The sequence below is a fragment of the Centruroides sculpturatus genome, unplaced genomic scaffold (genome assembly GCF_000671375.1).
Source record: "Centruroides sculpturatus isolate CEXI.00-Female unplaced genomic scaffold, Cexi_2.0 scaffold175, whole genome shotgun sequence".
Classification (NCBI taxonomy): Eukaryota; Metazoa; Arthropoda; class Arachnida; order Scorpiones; family Buthidae; genus Centruroides; species Centruroides sculpturatus.
The window spans coordinates 788,849-801,270 of record NW_019384486.1 but is presented as its reverse complement, the minus strand read 5'-3'; the positions used below and the strand labels follow the sequence as shown (position 1 = coordinate 801,270).

At 31.1% G+C, this 12,422-nt stretch overlaps 1 protein-coding gene across 2 annotated transcripts in view; it reads left to right on the top strand.

Moving 5' to 3' along the window:
- Positions 1-5,444: 5,444 nt before the first annotated feature.
- Positions 5,445-12,422, top strand: part of LOC111621611 (septin-7-like) — a 51,091-nt gene continuing 44,113 nt past the window's right edge. For both annotated transcript variants that reach the window (XM_023363803.1, XM_023363804.1), the window contains exon 1: positions 5,445-5,553. The gene's annotated coding sequence lies outside the window, so the exon portion shown is untranslated. The remainder of the gene's footprint in view (positions 5,554-12,422) is intronic.

Below are 12,422 nucleotides of genomic sequence, written 5' to 3'. Positions count from 1 at the left end.
TACAGTAGAGCCTCGATTATCCGCCCTAATTGGGGACTGGGGTTGGTCGGATAATTGAAAAGTCGGATAACCGAAAAGTATGAAAAAATCCATTATTAGTGTAGTATATTATTATATCCCATGTAATTAGTATATTAGTATATCGCTATTAACCTACTTCGTGTTGAATTTTCATAATTGTTAAGCCTAACAAAAATTTTTTAAAATAATAATCGTCGCTATTGTATCGTTAAAAATTATTTTAAAATTATTTTATTGCTCACGAAACAAACAACCACTCATAATTAGAAAATTAAGTCTCGTTTAAATATTGGCCTCCCTTCAATGATCCAGCCGTTAATGCCAACTAAAATACGCAAATATTTAACAAAAGTAATATTAAAGTAGCCAAGATATAGCCAAATATTGTAATGCCACATCACTAGCGGGCATTTGAAATTTGCCGACTAGAACGGTCGGTTAACCGATGTGACGGTTAATCGGGGGTCGGATAATCGATGCTCTACTGTACTTAAAATTTCCAGCAACAAGTTGCTTAATTTTCCCGGCAACATTTGGTGGCGCCAGCTGTTATGCTATTTTATTTTTAAATTAACTAGTATTATAAAATGGCAAATAGCCTACTTTTGGGGTAGGGATGGCTTTTATAAAAAATATTGTAAATACTAATAACAAGTAAAGCTCCAGTAGAGTCGGACTTAATGACGATTTCACTTGTTATTGGCATTTACAATTATTTTATAAAACCCATCCCTGCCCTCAAAATTAAGTTTTTTGTCATTTTATAATAGTTAAAAATATATTGAAAAAAATTTAATAATAAAATATTATAACAGATGGCATCACCAAATGTCGCCGGGAAGTTAAGCAACTCGTTGCTGGATTTTTTTATTTTAGAGTTAAAATATACAAGAAATATAATTCCACAATTCTTATTGTGCTGTTTGGAGCACGTGTCTTTTCGTTCACTTTTATGATACGAATATTTAATTGTTAATAACGTATTTTATTTTATGTCTGTGCAAGGAAAATATATGACTTGTAATTTGATAGCAGTAAATGTACCATTAATTTTTTTGCCAATATAAAAATTGAAAAAAAATTAATGGCTACATTTAGTACTAGTTTCTTGTAATAAATCAACAAACAGAGTAAACCAAGAGATAAAACTTAAATATACATATTTTTCTTTATAAAAGAAACGCTTATTTAAAAATAATGAGAATTATTCCTGCTTATTTATCAAATAAGTCTGTTTATTTACTTTATTATATTTTAAAAAACTGCGATTTTTGAGTCTAGTAGCGATACTTTTAGATGTGATTTTGTAGTTAAAATCAGAATCCTTTGGGAACTGCTGATTTAATTTATATTTACATATAATATTTCAATTACTAAAGTAAATAGCAATGCTGACGTTTAGAAACAATTATGTTAGAACAGTATCTTATTTAATATTAATAAGATTTAATAAATAAAAGTTTTAATTTAATATCATAATTTTACTTATTCATTTTAACATTAAGAATATTATTAATTACAAAAGTACAAGTAATATAGTGATACGGAAGAGAATATAAAATTAGTCTTAAGTGATGATGTTTAACTTTGATGCGTGCACTGACATATCACTTACCCTCCGCTCTTGATTGATTGCAAGCTTTGGTTAGCCATTTGCTCGCACGTGATTGCGTGATACCCTAACGTGCAATCGAACAGATAAATCAGATCACCTCCGTCAGTATTCTTTCCAATCTTGGTTTAGTAATATTCGGAAATGTCGCGCGATATGATCACACGCTCTACTTCTACAACATCCATAGAAAGAATAAGAAATTCGTTTCGTCGTCCTAATAATTTACCTATCGATAGTCATAAAAATGAAAAACTAAGTGTTTCTTCGTTGTTAACACCTCAAGGAATTAGATCTCTATCTCCCAGCGGACAGCTACCTTCTCCAACTTCTCCTGTTTACAGATATGCTAGCGTTGAACGATTGGCTCAGAGACAAAATTTTTATGAAAATGTTGAAACTGCGAAAAAAAGTCGCGATATTTTTTCACCTGTAAGTACTTTTCTAATTTATATACATTAAATTTTTCTACTTTTGTGAAAAAAATAATTTAAAATCTAAATCTCGAAAGCACACTGTTGAAAAATATTGCATTTTGATATATGAAAACAGTTTTTGATTCATATTTACTTTTATAGATATACAGAGTTAGGAACAGAGATAAATTTAAGATTTAATTAACGTCTGCTATAAGTGCATCATTCATTTTTTAATAATAATATACCTGTATATAAAAAATTGGAAATTAATGTTAGTTAGTTATTTATCATTTACTAATTTCTAGCAAAAGTCTTTTGTGATTCTAATTATCATAATTTCATAAGTAAGTTTACCTTGCAGTTTATATATTTATTTACGGTAAGTTAATGAGTTGTAAATTTTAGACAATTTAATAATAAAATATTTTTTTCAATAATTAAAAATTAGAATGACTATTTAGGCCGCGAAATTGAAAAGATGATAGAAAGAGAATGTTGTATTTAACAAATGTGAATTGGATAGTCTACTTTTTGGAGGTTTTGTGTCGCCTACTTAATTAATACGAGTGTAGTACGAATACAATCACTTATTAGTTTTAACCATTAATTGAATTTATTTGGATTATTGAAAATAATTTAAAATTTGATTGGAATTCATGGAAATAATCATATGAAAAACAATAATTTATCTTCACATATATAACTTTCCCACGATTTATAAGCGTAATAGGTTTCTGAAAACTCATAAAGCGAATTCTCTTAAATTTGAATCGGTCATTTAAATGGGAAAATTATTCAAAAAATATTATCTTTTTCATCAAAATATACAGAAATAATATAGAGCATTATATATATAATGCTCTACAACTCGTTTCATCATATCGCATTGCAAGGTAAAAGAAAAGTTTTTAGCGTAGATCTATAACAAGGTTCAATATATACAGTACTTCAGATATGCATCGTAAGAATAAATATATGTATTTATAATTCTTGACAAACTAACAAAGTTTACCACATAATGTGTTATTAAATATTTCATCATAAAATAAATAAACAATAACACGAAAATATAAAACTTAGTTTTTAATGTTACTTCTTAACAATCATCGTTAAAAATAAATTGAATGGGAAGAGAGAAGGTGAGTGAGACGGAAATAGTTGATGTTGTTTTGAACTTAGTAGTTGATACAAAAGAAAGACGGAAAGAAATACGAGATCGGATGAGATGATGGGTAACGTGTCATCAAATTATGGGAAAAGTGAAGAGTTATTGAGTAATTGTTTGAAATTCCATTAGAGAAAAATGATTTTCATTTATTTATTTTTTCTTTGATGTACACAACAATTTTGTCTTAAATTACAGGTCTTAGATTAAGTCGATGCTCCAAAATGGATCTGGAATGACTGGATATTGAGGATCTAAATCGTTTGACTTTTCTAGTAAATGTAGAATAGAATACTCGGAAATCGAAATTGTATAAAAACGAATATCGTAAACTGGTCGTTTGTAAAATGAGACGTGTTTGTTTGTGTATCGGATTTATATTAGTTACATATATTATGTTTTAGATACAGTATATATAAAACAATATTTGGATTATAAAATTATATTATTTAAAAGCAGCGTTTTTGAAATTGTTGGTTTTTTTATGAATTGAATTAGATTATAGAAGTACAGTGTTAAAAAGTCTATGTCGTAAATTTAAAAAATGCACATTTAAATGTAAATAGTATTTACAAAGGTTAATGAATTAAAATTACAAGTTTTAATATTATCTTAATTTATTTTAATTAGTTTTTAGTATTTACTTTATTCAATTACAAATTTTGAAAATAAATAAATTACCGTCATTGAAGTCGATGATTTAAATTTGATAAGTGCTGTCTAAATGTACATTTATTTCCTTCGTGACAAAGAAGTTTCTATTCTGTTGACTTGAATGAGATATTTGAATTAAATCGGTAGCTGGATGTTAAATAATAATTTATTATTAAGTTGAAATTTTTGCTCGTTAACTCAAGATAAGGAAATTTTAAAAAATAAATAGTAGTAATAATACGGTAATGATGATAATTTCAAAAGAAAAAACATTGTTAAGTATTTTCGCTACGTTTTATTCGTATATTTCTTTATTTTGTGCTTTTTGTATAATATATTTACATGATATGAAGTAATTTTATTGTTTCCATTATTTCATAGCAAATAACAGCAATCATATTTAAATGCAAACTTCATTTTTATTTTAATAATATTTTGTAATAACGTTATCATGTTCTTCTATACAAGAAACAAAATATTAATTTGTAATACTCGTTTCAACGGTACTGTAGACCAACGGTGGGCAACCCCCGGCCCGCGGGCCAGCTACGGCCCGCGAAAAGTTTCTATCCGGCCCGCGAGATGTTTAGAAGAAATTATAAATAAATATTTTTCGATGTAATTCGTCTAGTTTAAATTGAATATTATTTTCTGAAGTGTTGTGGCAGCAGTGACAGGAAAAAATAAGCGAGTAATTTCCTTATTCAAACAAAAAATGGGAGAACAGAATTTTTCTAAATTATTTATATCTCATCGCATCATCNCATAGAGCCTTTACTACATGAAAATGAAAATTAATGAATACACTGTGTACAGTAATTTACCTGATAAGACAGACCTCAGAAAAATACTTTATGAGAGCATTTATACTTTTATAAAGCTGTCTATAATGAAAATTAATTAACTAAGGATTTTTTTGCCCTGCCAGGGTGTGCCCGAGTTATCCGGAGTGCCGGGTTATCGAGAGCCGAGTTTTCGAGGTTCTACTGTACTCGTTTCGACGGTACTGTAGACTATAATCTTTCAATGATTCAATAATAATGAATTAAAATTAAAAGTTTTTCTTTTAAGAATTTCGTCACTAGTCAAATTTTTTATTGACTCTAAAAAATGTCTTTTTATAGAGTTGTATAAGTCGATTAAAGCAATTTTTCTTTTTGTCACGTTAAAATAATCTTCAAATTCATACGTTAATTGAATTGAATTTCATTTTATTTTCATAATTTATTGGCTAAGTTAGTATTAACATGTGTTTTTCTGAGATATCACAAATTATATAAAAAGCGATTTCTGTGAGAAACTAATAAGAATAAAATTGAGTTCTTCACACACAAAAGTTTGAATTTTCTTTTTCCGGAAAACCTTTTTTTAAATACAATATTTAAAATAAATATTTTTTTAAAATACAGTACTGTACATTAAAATATAGGCTACATGTATGTAATATATCATCGTAGGAACCTGATGGTTGACCAAAACTTTTGTTGCCTATATTAAAAATTAATTCAGACAAATATTTTTTAGTTTAAATACAAAACATTTTCTTAAAGTTAGATATCTTACTTTAATTGTAATTTCTTTATTTTTTATAGAATTAATTTTGCAAAATGTTGTCCCTGAAAATTTACCCCTTAAGCTGATTCTTAATATACTGATGTCCAGAGCTGACCCTTTATAAATGGGTAAGCAAACATTTTGATTTTTGAAGAGATCGGTAGATCTCAATAATCTGGAAAACCGCTATAGTATAATGTATATTCTGGTTACGAATGTTGGATCGATTTTTCACATTTCTCGACTCAGTTATAAAATAATAAAATCTAAACAACTTAATATTTTCTTCCTTATCATAAGCGTGAATGTTAAGTTCTGGAATAATATAAATTTCTGTTTGTTAAAAATTTAACGCCTTTTCTTTTAGAAGGTTCTAAATCCATATCTTGGTATCAAGCTCGATATCGATATTATATATTTTAGAATGTTTATATTGAAAAAATATATGGGGTTCGGTATATCGTTGTTGTAAATGTGTAACGATTTCGATTTGATACATCGGTTATAATTTCGATAACGGAATTAGATAGACGAAAATCGAGACCAGAAATGGAAAGCTTAGGTAGAGCTGGAGGCCCTAACTATATATAAACGGTTTGGTTATCGGCACACACTAATCCATGAGGAGTTACGTCGAGTAGAATATTGGTTCATTGGGAAAAATTACATTTTACACAGTATATCGTATCTTTCTAGTATTGAACATTGAAAATTTTGTAATGATGAATATTGTCTTTTATCTATAATAAATATATACTTCCTGTTAAAGTGAAATTCGTATAGTCGAGAAAGTATCAAACAATTCATTCAGGAGAATTCTCGTATTATTTGTTCCCGGACAACTCTTCTTCAGGCAGTTCTTTCTCTAAACGATTTTTTCCTCGAATAAATCGGTATGATTCTTCCACGCGACCGATTTTCCTGGACGACACGTGTCTTCTTCCAACAACTCTTTTTCTCGAAGTTTTTTACATTCTCTCTTATTAGTTCTTGCTTAAATGAATCAGTTTATGAATTTATATTAACTTACTGTATAAATTTGTCAATTCTTTAGAAACAAAATTTAATTCTATAAAAAATACATTATCTTATCTTATCTACAGAGTTATATGAGAACTGAAATTTAAAACGAATTTAAAATGAAATTTTTGCAATAATTAACGATTCTGTGTGTGTTTTTCATTGTTTAGTAATCATTATAAATAGACTTGAAGAATTTCTTGAAAAATATGGCAGTGAAAATGTCGTGATAGATAAAATTGGGTGAAAAAGTCATTGGTGACAATAAATTATAGAAAAACATCGTAATAGATAGCCTCATATTTTTAATATAAAGAATTGAATGCACCAGTCATCAAATGCAAAGAATTAATAATAATTATAACTTTTAATATGCAACATTACCGAATTACGGTAGAATAGCGTTTCCCAAACAGCTGTTCAGACTAATTCCAGAGTTTTCGCGAAACTTTTAGAACGTATGTAGTAATGTGCGTTTATTTTTCTAAAAATATACTGAAAAAAGTCATAACACGTTTCATTACATAACGTTACTTTTTTCGATACGATTGGTACGTATACAACTTCCTCACAGAATGCGTTCAATTCCCACCACTAATTCATATTTATGTCTACACATAAGCAGCTTGCAGACTGAAGCGAACTTTTGGCGCAGTGCATTACGTAAGTGATAATTTATAGCCTTGTGCATTATTTAATGCATTCTTCTAATACATTTACTATTTCAATAATTAAATGTTACGCTTTTTTTAAATTTTGTTATATCTGGATGTGAACAGTTTAAGCAAGTGCCTCTATGCAAACTACAGCTTTTGTTTTTAGCTCTTATAACAAGGACCACTCTAATATACAGAGTGTATCAGAATGATGTTTTAAAAATTTGGGGTATGTAGAGGATGAAATTCTGAACGTTTTGATATAAGGAACCTATAGCCGGAAATGTGATATAAAGTTTCTACAGCACTTTGCATGTTCTATGCGGTCGGTATGCTGAATGAAACAGCAAATTACAGTATTTATGACAAGTTTTATTGACAAAACAGTAGTGTACAATCAAGCTGTACATCGAATCAGTGGCTGTACTATTTTAGAGTAAATGTTCAATGTGACGACCACCAATTTTGTTACATAATGTGCAACGACGAATCATGTTTTGTCCGACCCTCTGTAAGATGCTACGCTTCCCTCTGATGGTATTAAATGCTGTAAAAATGCGCTCCGTAAGATCATGAACTGTTCCTACAGGTGTTGCGTACACAAGGGACTCACGTTTACTAGCTGTGTGTTTACAGCAAAGCGCCAGTGGATGCAAGGTGTGACCTGAAGGACGACAAGCACTAAGTACACAACGTCCTGTACACAGGCTCAGTTAGACCACTGTAGTTGTGTGTTTACAGTCTTCCATCCGCAACAATAACATGACGTCAATGGACGGAAGTGTAGCTACCAAAGTGAAGGGCGATCAAACACTTCCTACCGCTGTAGACACTTTAGTTCAAATTTCCAGCTATAGGTCCCCTATATCTAAACGTTCAAAATTTCATCCTCTATAATCCCTCAAATTTTTAAAACGTCATTCTGATACACCCTGTATATACCTTTACACAGTTCACGAGTTTTGTGATACACCAAAATTTAAATATCTAAAGTGTTAAACGACATGTACAATAATTTTGACTTTTTTCCTACTTTTTATTAACTTTCTCCAGCAACGAGTTGCGTAATTTTCTCGGCAAAAAATGTAGGAACGACAAACAGACGGACGCCAGTGGAAATTTATGGATCATTTTAAAATTGCAGACCTATAAATTCCACTGTTGTTTGTCTGCCCGACCGTCCTTCCTTAATCTCGAGAACCTAGTTAGGTAGATGAAAGTTGAGATCAGAAATGGAAAGCTTAGGAACCGGAGATTACGTTAACTATATACGAACTTTCGGTTTGGACCGGAAGTCACGTTATTTTAATTCAACAATTTTCTCCAGAAGAGTCAGATATGATATGACCGGCATGAGTCTCTTGTTAACAGGAAAATATAATGTATAGGGGCAAGATCACTACTAAAATCAAGAGCATTGTGCATCGAGATCTAAAAAATTTCAGATGGGCATTATGACGATGCTACAATAAATAATTGCTCCTTTAATTAACCTACTCGAATTTTAATCACCAAAATTTAATAGCATCAACACCCCTTATATACAAGTTGTTATGCCGAATTTCGTTTCTTAATCTTTACCCATCCTGAGATATTAAATGAAATAGACGCCAACACACGCGCGCGCGCACGAAATTTTTTTTCCGTGTTTTTGACTTTCTTGGGTTCAGGAAGTCTCAAGACGTCGAGATTTGCAGAAAAAAACCCAGAGTCAAATTTGACACGATTCCAATACTTTTCCGTGTTAAATATATAACGGCCGAGAAAGTAAAAAAAAAAAAAAAAATTGATATTCCCAAAATTTGTCTGACTAGATGAAATTAGAGGTTACAACCAAAGTTTGAAATATTAAATATACTTTATTATAAGCAAAATACAAGGGAATGCAGTACCAAGCATTTAAAATTTACAGTTAGTAATTTCCATGTTAAGTCACCAGTTGAACATATCAATACTCATACAGTAGAATAATAATAATTTACTGTACGCTTACCAATAATAATAATAATTATTGGTAAGCGTACAGTAAATTATTATTATTCTACTGTATGAGTATTGATATGTTCAACTGGTGACTTAACATGGCGCTTATCAATAATAATAATTATTATTATTATTATTGATAAGCGCCTTTTTGATAAAGTCTGGATCTCTCTTCTGTTGATCACTGACAACCTGCAGAAGAAATTGGTTTTGCTTTTCATTCGAGGTATATTCTTCGATCGGCAACTCCATGTTAAGCCGTATCGTTATTGTATTTGATGGACCTGATGCATATTTTATGGCAATGTAGTCCACAATGTAGCCATAGTTAGAGATCTAATTCTGTGAATTTCGAGTCAAGACTTAAATCTTCAAACTATTGCTGATACAAAATAGTCGAAACTTTTTTCCAAGATGCTATCCTAATCGACTGTCGCTCGTTTTGGGATTCTGGAGAGTTCGAATCATTTCGGCTTTTATATCTCTTGATACTCTTTTATCGAATAAACCAAAGGCAACCAACTTTTCACCATTACTTTCTTGCTTCGAAGGTAGCTTTCTTCTAGATATTTGATGTGATTGTTGTCCGATTAGACAAATACTCGTCATTTTATGTATACCAGGCGTAACAGTAGCCATCTATATCTTCATAAAATAACCAGTCGTAAGTCAGTCTCAGTTTACACTAGAAACTTACAAACTGGGAATGCACTATATTATAATCTCCTAACAGAACATTTCTCTTGTGTTCTTACACAACTTACTGGAAGATCACTCTTGGGTGAATTGCACTCTGGCTGTTTGAAATCACTAACTCAAGTAGTCTAAATTTATAGTATAGTATAGTCTGGAACAATCTAAGACCTAGAGTCTAGGTCTTAGATTGTTCCAGAAAGTTGTAGAACATTCTGGAAGGTTCTACAACTACGTTTTTCCAGAGGATCCGATATGGACTATTATAGAACATGAGGTAACAACATTGCGCTCCTACTGTTGTACTTGCGTAGGATTTCTATTTCAATACTGAGTGGTCCTACGCTCAGCATTATGACAAATTGAGATTTTTCAGATCATAGTAACGACCCGTTAAATATTATTCAAAACTAACTAAACTTTTCATAAATTTTTTAATAATGGAACAAGATGTTCTTCAAAATGTTTCAAAAAATTGAAAATGTGCTCCATCCAACTTCCCAAAACTTAAATAAGACCACCCTAATATGTATATTATAAACGGGGTGATTCTACATTGTTATGGTTTCCATGTCTTTTACAACTGGAAACAAAATTAAACTACTTACAGAATATGAAAAGGGACTCAAAATGGTTTATTTGGCAACGATTTACTCGCTACATTAATGTCTAGGAGATACAGTGGTATGTACCTCATACTTCGCTAAATTCGACAAAAATTCGCCTCAGAGTTCGAACTGCGTGCGCTGTGAAAAAATGAGCTCGAAGCGTCAACGTTATCTGTTGTGCGCCAAAGTCACTTCTCGCTGTCGCGTTACGCTCGTATGTTTTCAGTGTTTTTCTTTGCTTTATTTTTATTTAGTTATATATACTGAGTATTACTCGTCGATTTTAACAATTTCTTCCTGCAATTTTTTCTCGTTGACAGCTTTTGGGCGCCCTCTAGTTTTGCATCCTTTAGTTCCAAAATTTTCTGAACGGAACTTTTTAAACCACATTTGACACGTTCGAAGTTTAGGAACATTTTTTCCATAAACATTGCGATTTTTTTTTCAACTGTTTGTACGGTGTTATATTTTTTCCGAAGCTCATAGAGCTTAATATGCCTGATATACGTTTTATCGGAAGACATTTCAACTTGATTTTATTCTAACAAAATCTGTAGTAAAAAGTTAAAATGAGCTTCTAAACAAAGAATGTAATCTCACATTAGCAATACTGTAATGTGTTAAATTTCACAGCCGTTATAGTTAAATCACACATTTATGTTAAGTAGCAACAACTGTTTAACCCTTCACATTAATGTTTGAATTAATATACTGTATTTCTTTCCATTATTGAGTTGCAATTTGAAAAAATTGTAGACCTATAAATTCCTACTGTCGTCAGTTCTTTGTCCGTCCGTCTTCCTTAATCTCTAGAATGGAGTTAGATAGATGAAAGACGCGGCCAGATATGAAAATCGGAGCCTCCTGCCCCTAAGGTTAACTATATACGAACTTCGGATGCAAAGCAGAAGTCATGTTGTTTCAATTCAAAAATTTTCCCTTGAAAGGTATTAGATAGATGACCGGCACCACTATTGTTAAAGGAAAAGTGTGATGCACAGGGGCAAACCACTATTAATTTGAGGCATAGAGTATATTTTAAATTAAATAGATTAAAAATTCCAGTCCGGCATTGTGACGATGTCACAATAAATAATTGATCGTTAATAGTGTTGTAACGAATAGTATATTCGGCCAAACTATTCGGCTTGATAACGCACGTAGGAAAATTGGCGCGCAAACCGCATTATGGCAAGGATCAATGTTCCCTCTAAGCTGCGCGGCCGCGCACTGCTCAAATTGTTGCCGTGCACGAGAATTTATGTGCCGCACAGGCGAGCATGCACACCGATTTGAATTCTTGTTTACTTATTTCTCACTCTGTCTGCAACATGATTATTGCTGCATATATTTCGATTAAATACATTAAATCATTGACAAAAGATAATATTTCGTATAAAAGTATGTTTTAAAACGAATTTTAATCTCTACTTTATAATAAACTAGCTGTTACTCGCGGCTTTGCCTGCGCGGATTTTGCAAGCAAACCCCATTTATATTCAGTATTTCAACAACCATAGTAATTGTTATATAACACCTACCACTGAGAATGATAAGAATGATGAGAATTGCAGAGAATCAAACGAACTATTTTCAATTTGATCAATTTTCTGGAACGTTTACAATCGTTCTATAATCGAACCAATACACAATAACAAATTCGAATTTAAAACGGTTCGAACATTTTAAAAATCGAAATAGATAAAATATTTATAACAATGTCTGAAATGTTATTAATTTAATACACCTAAGTACTCGATGAAGACTAAATCCTTTCCCTCTCCCGCCCGCAGGGGAATTTCGAAAAATCCCTTCTTAGTGTGCATTGCCATGGCATACCCTACTAAAACGCAGATAAAAACAAAAAATCGCATCTAAAATAGTACAGTAGAAGCCATTCTTCCGGTTAAGCTTAATCCTCTCCCTCTCCCCCCGCGGGAGAATTTAGAAAAATCCCTTCTTAGTGTCCATTCTCATGGCATACCCTACTAAAACGCATACAATACGAATACGAAATAACAAATTCGAATTTAAAAC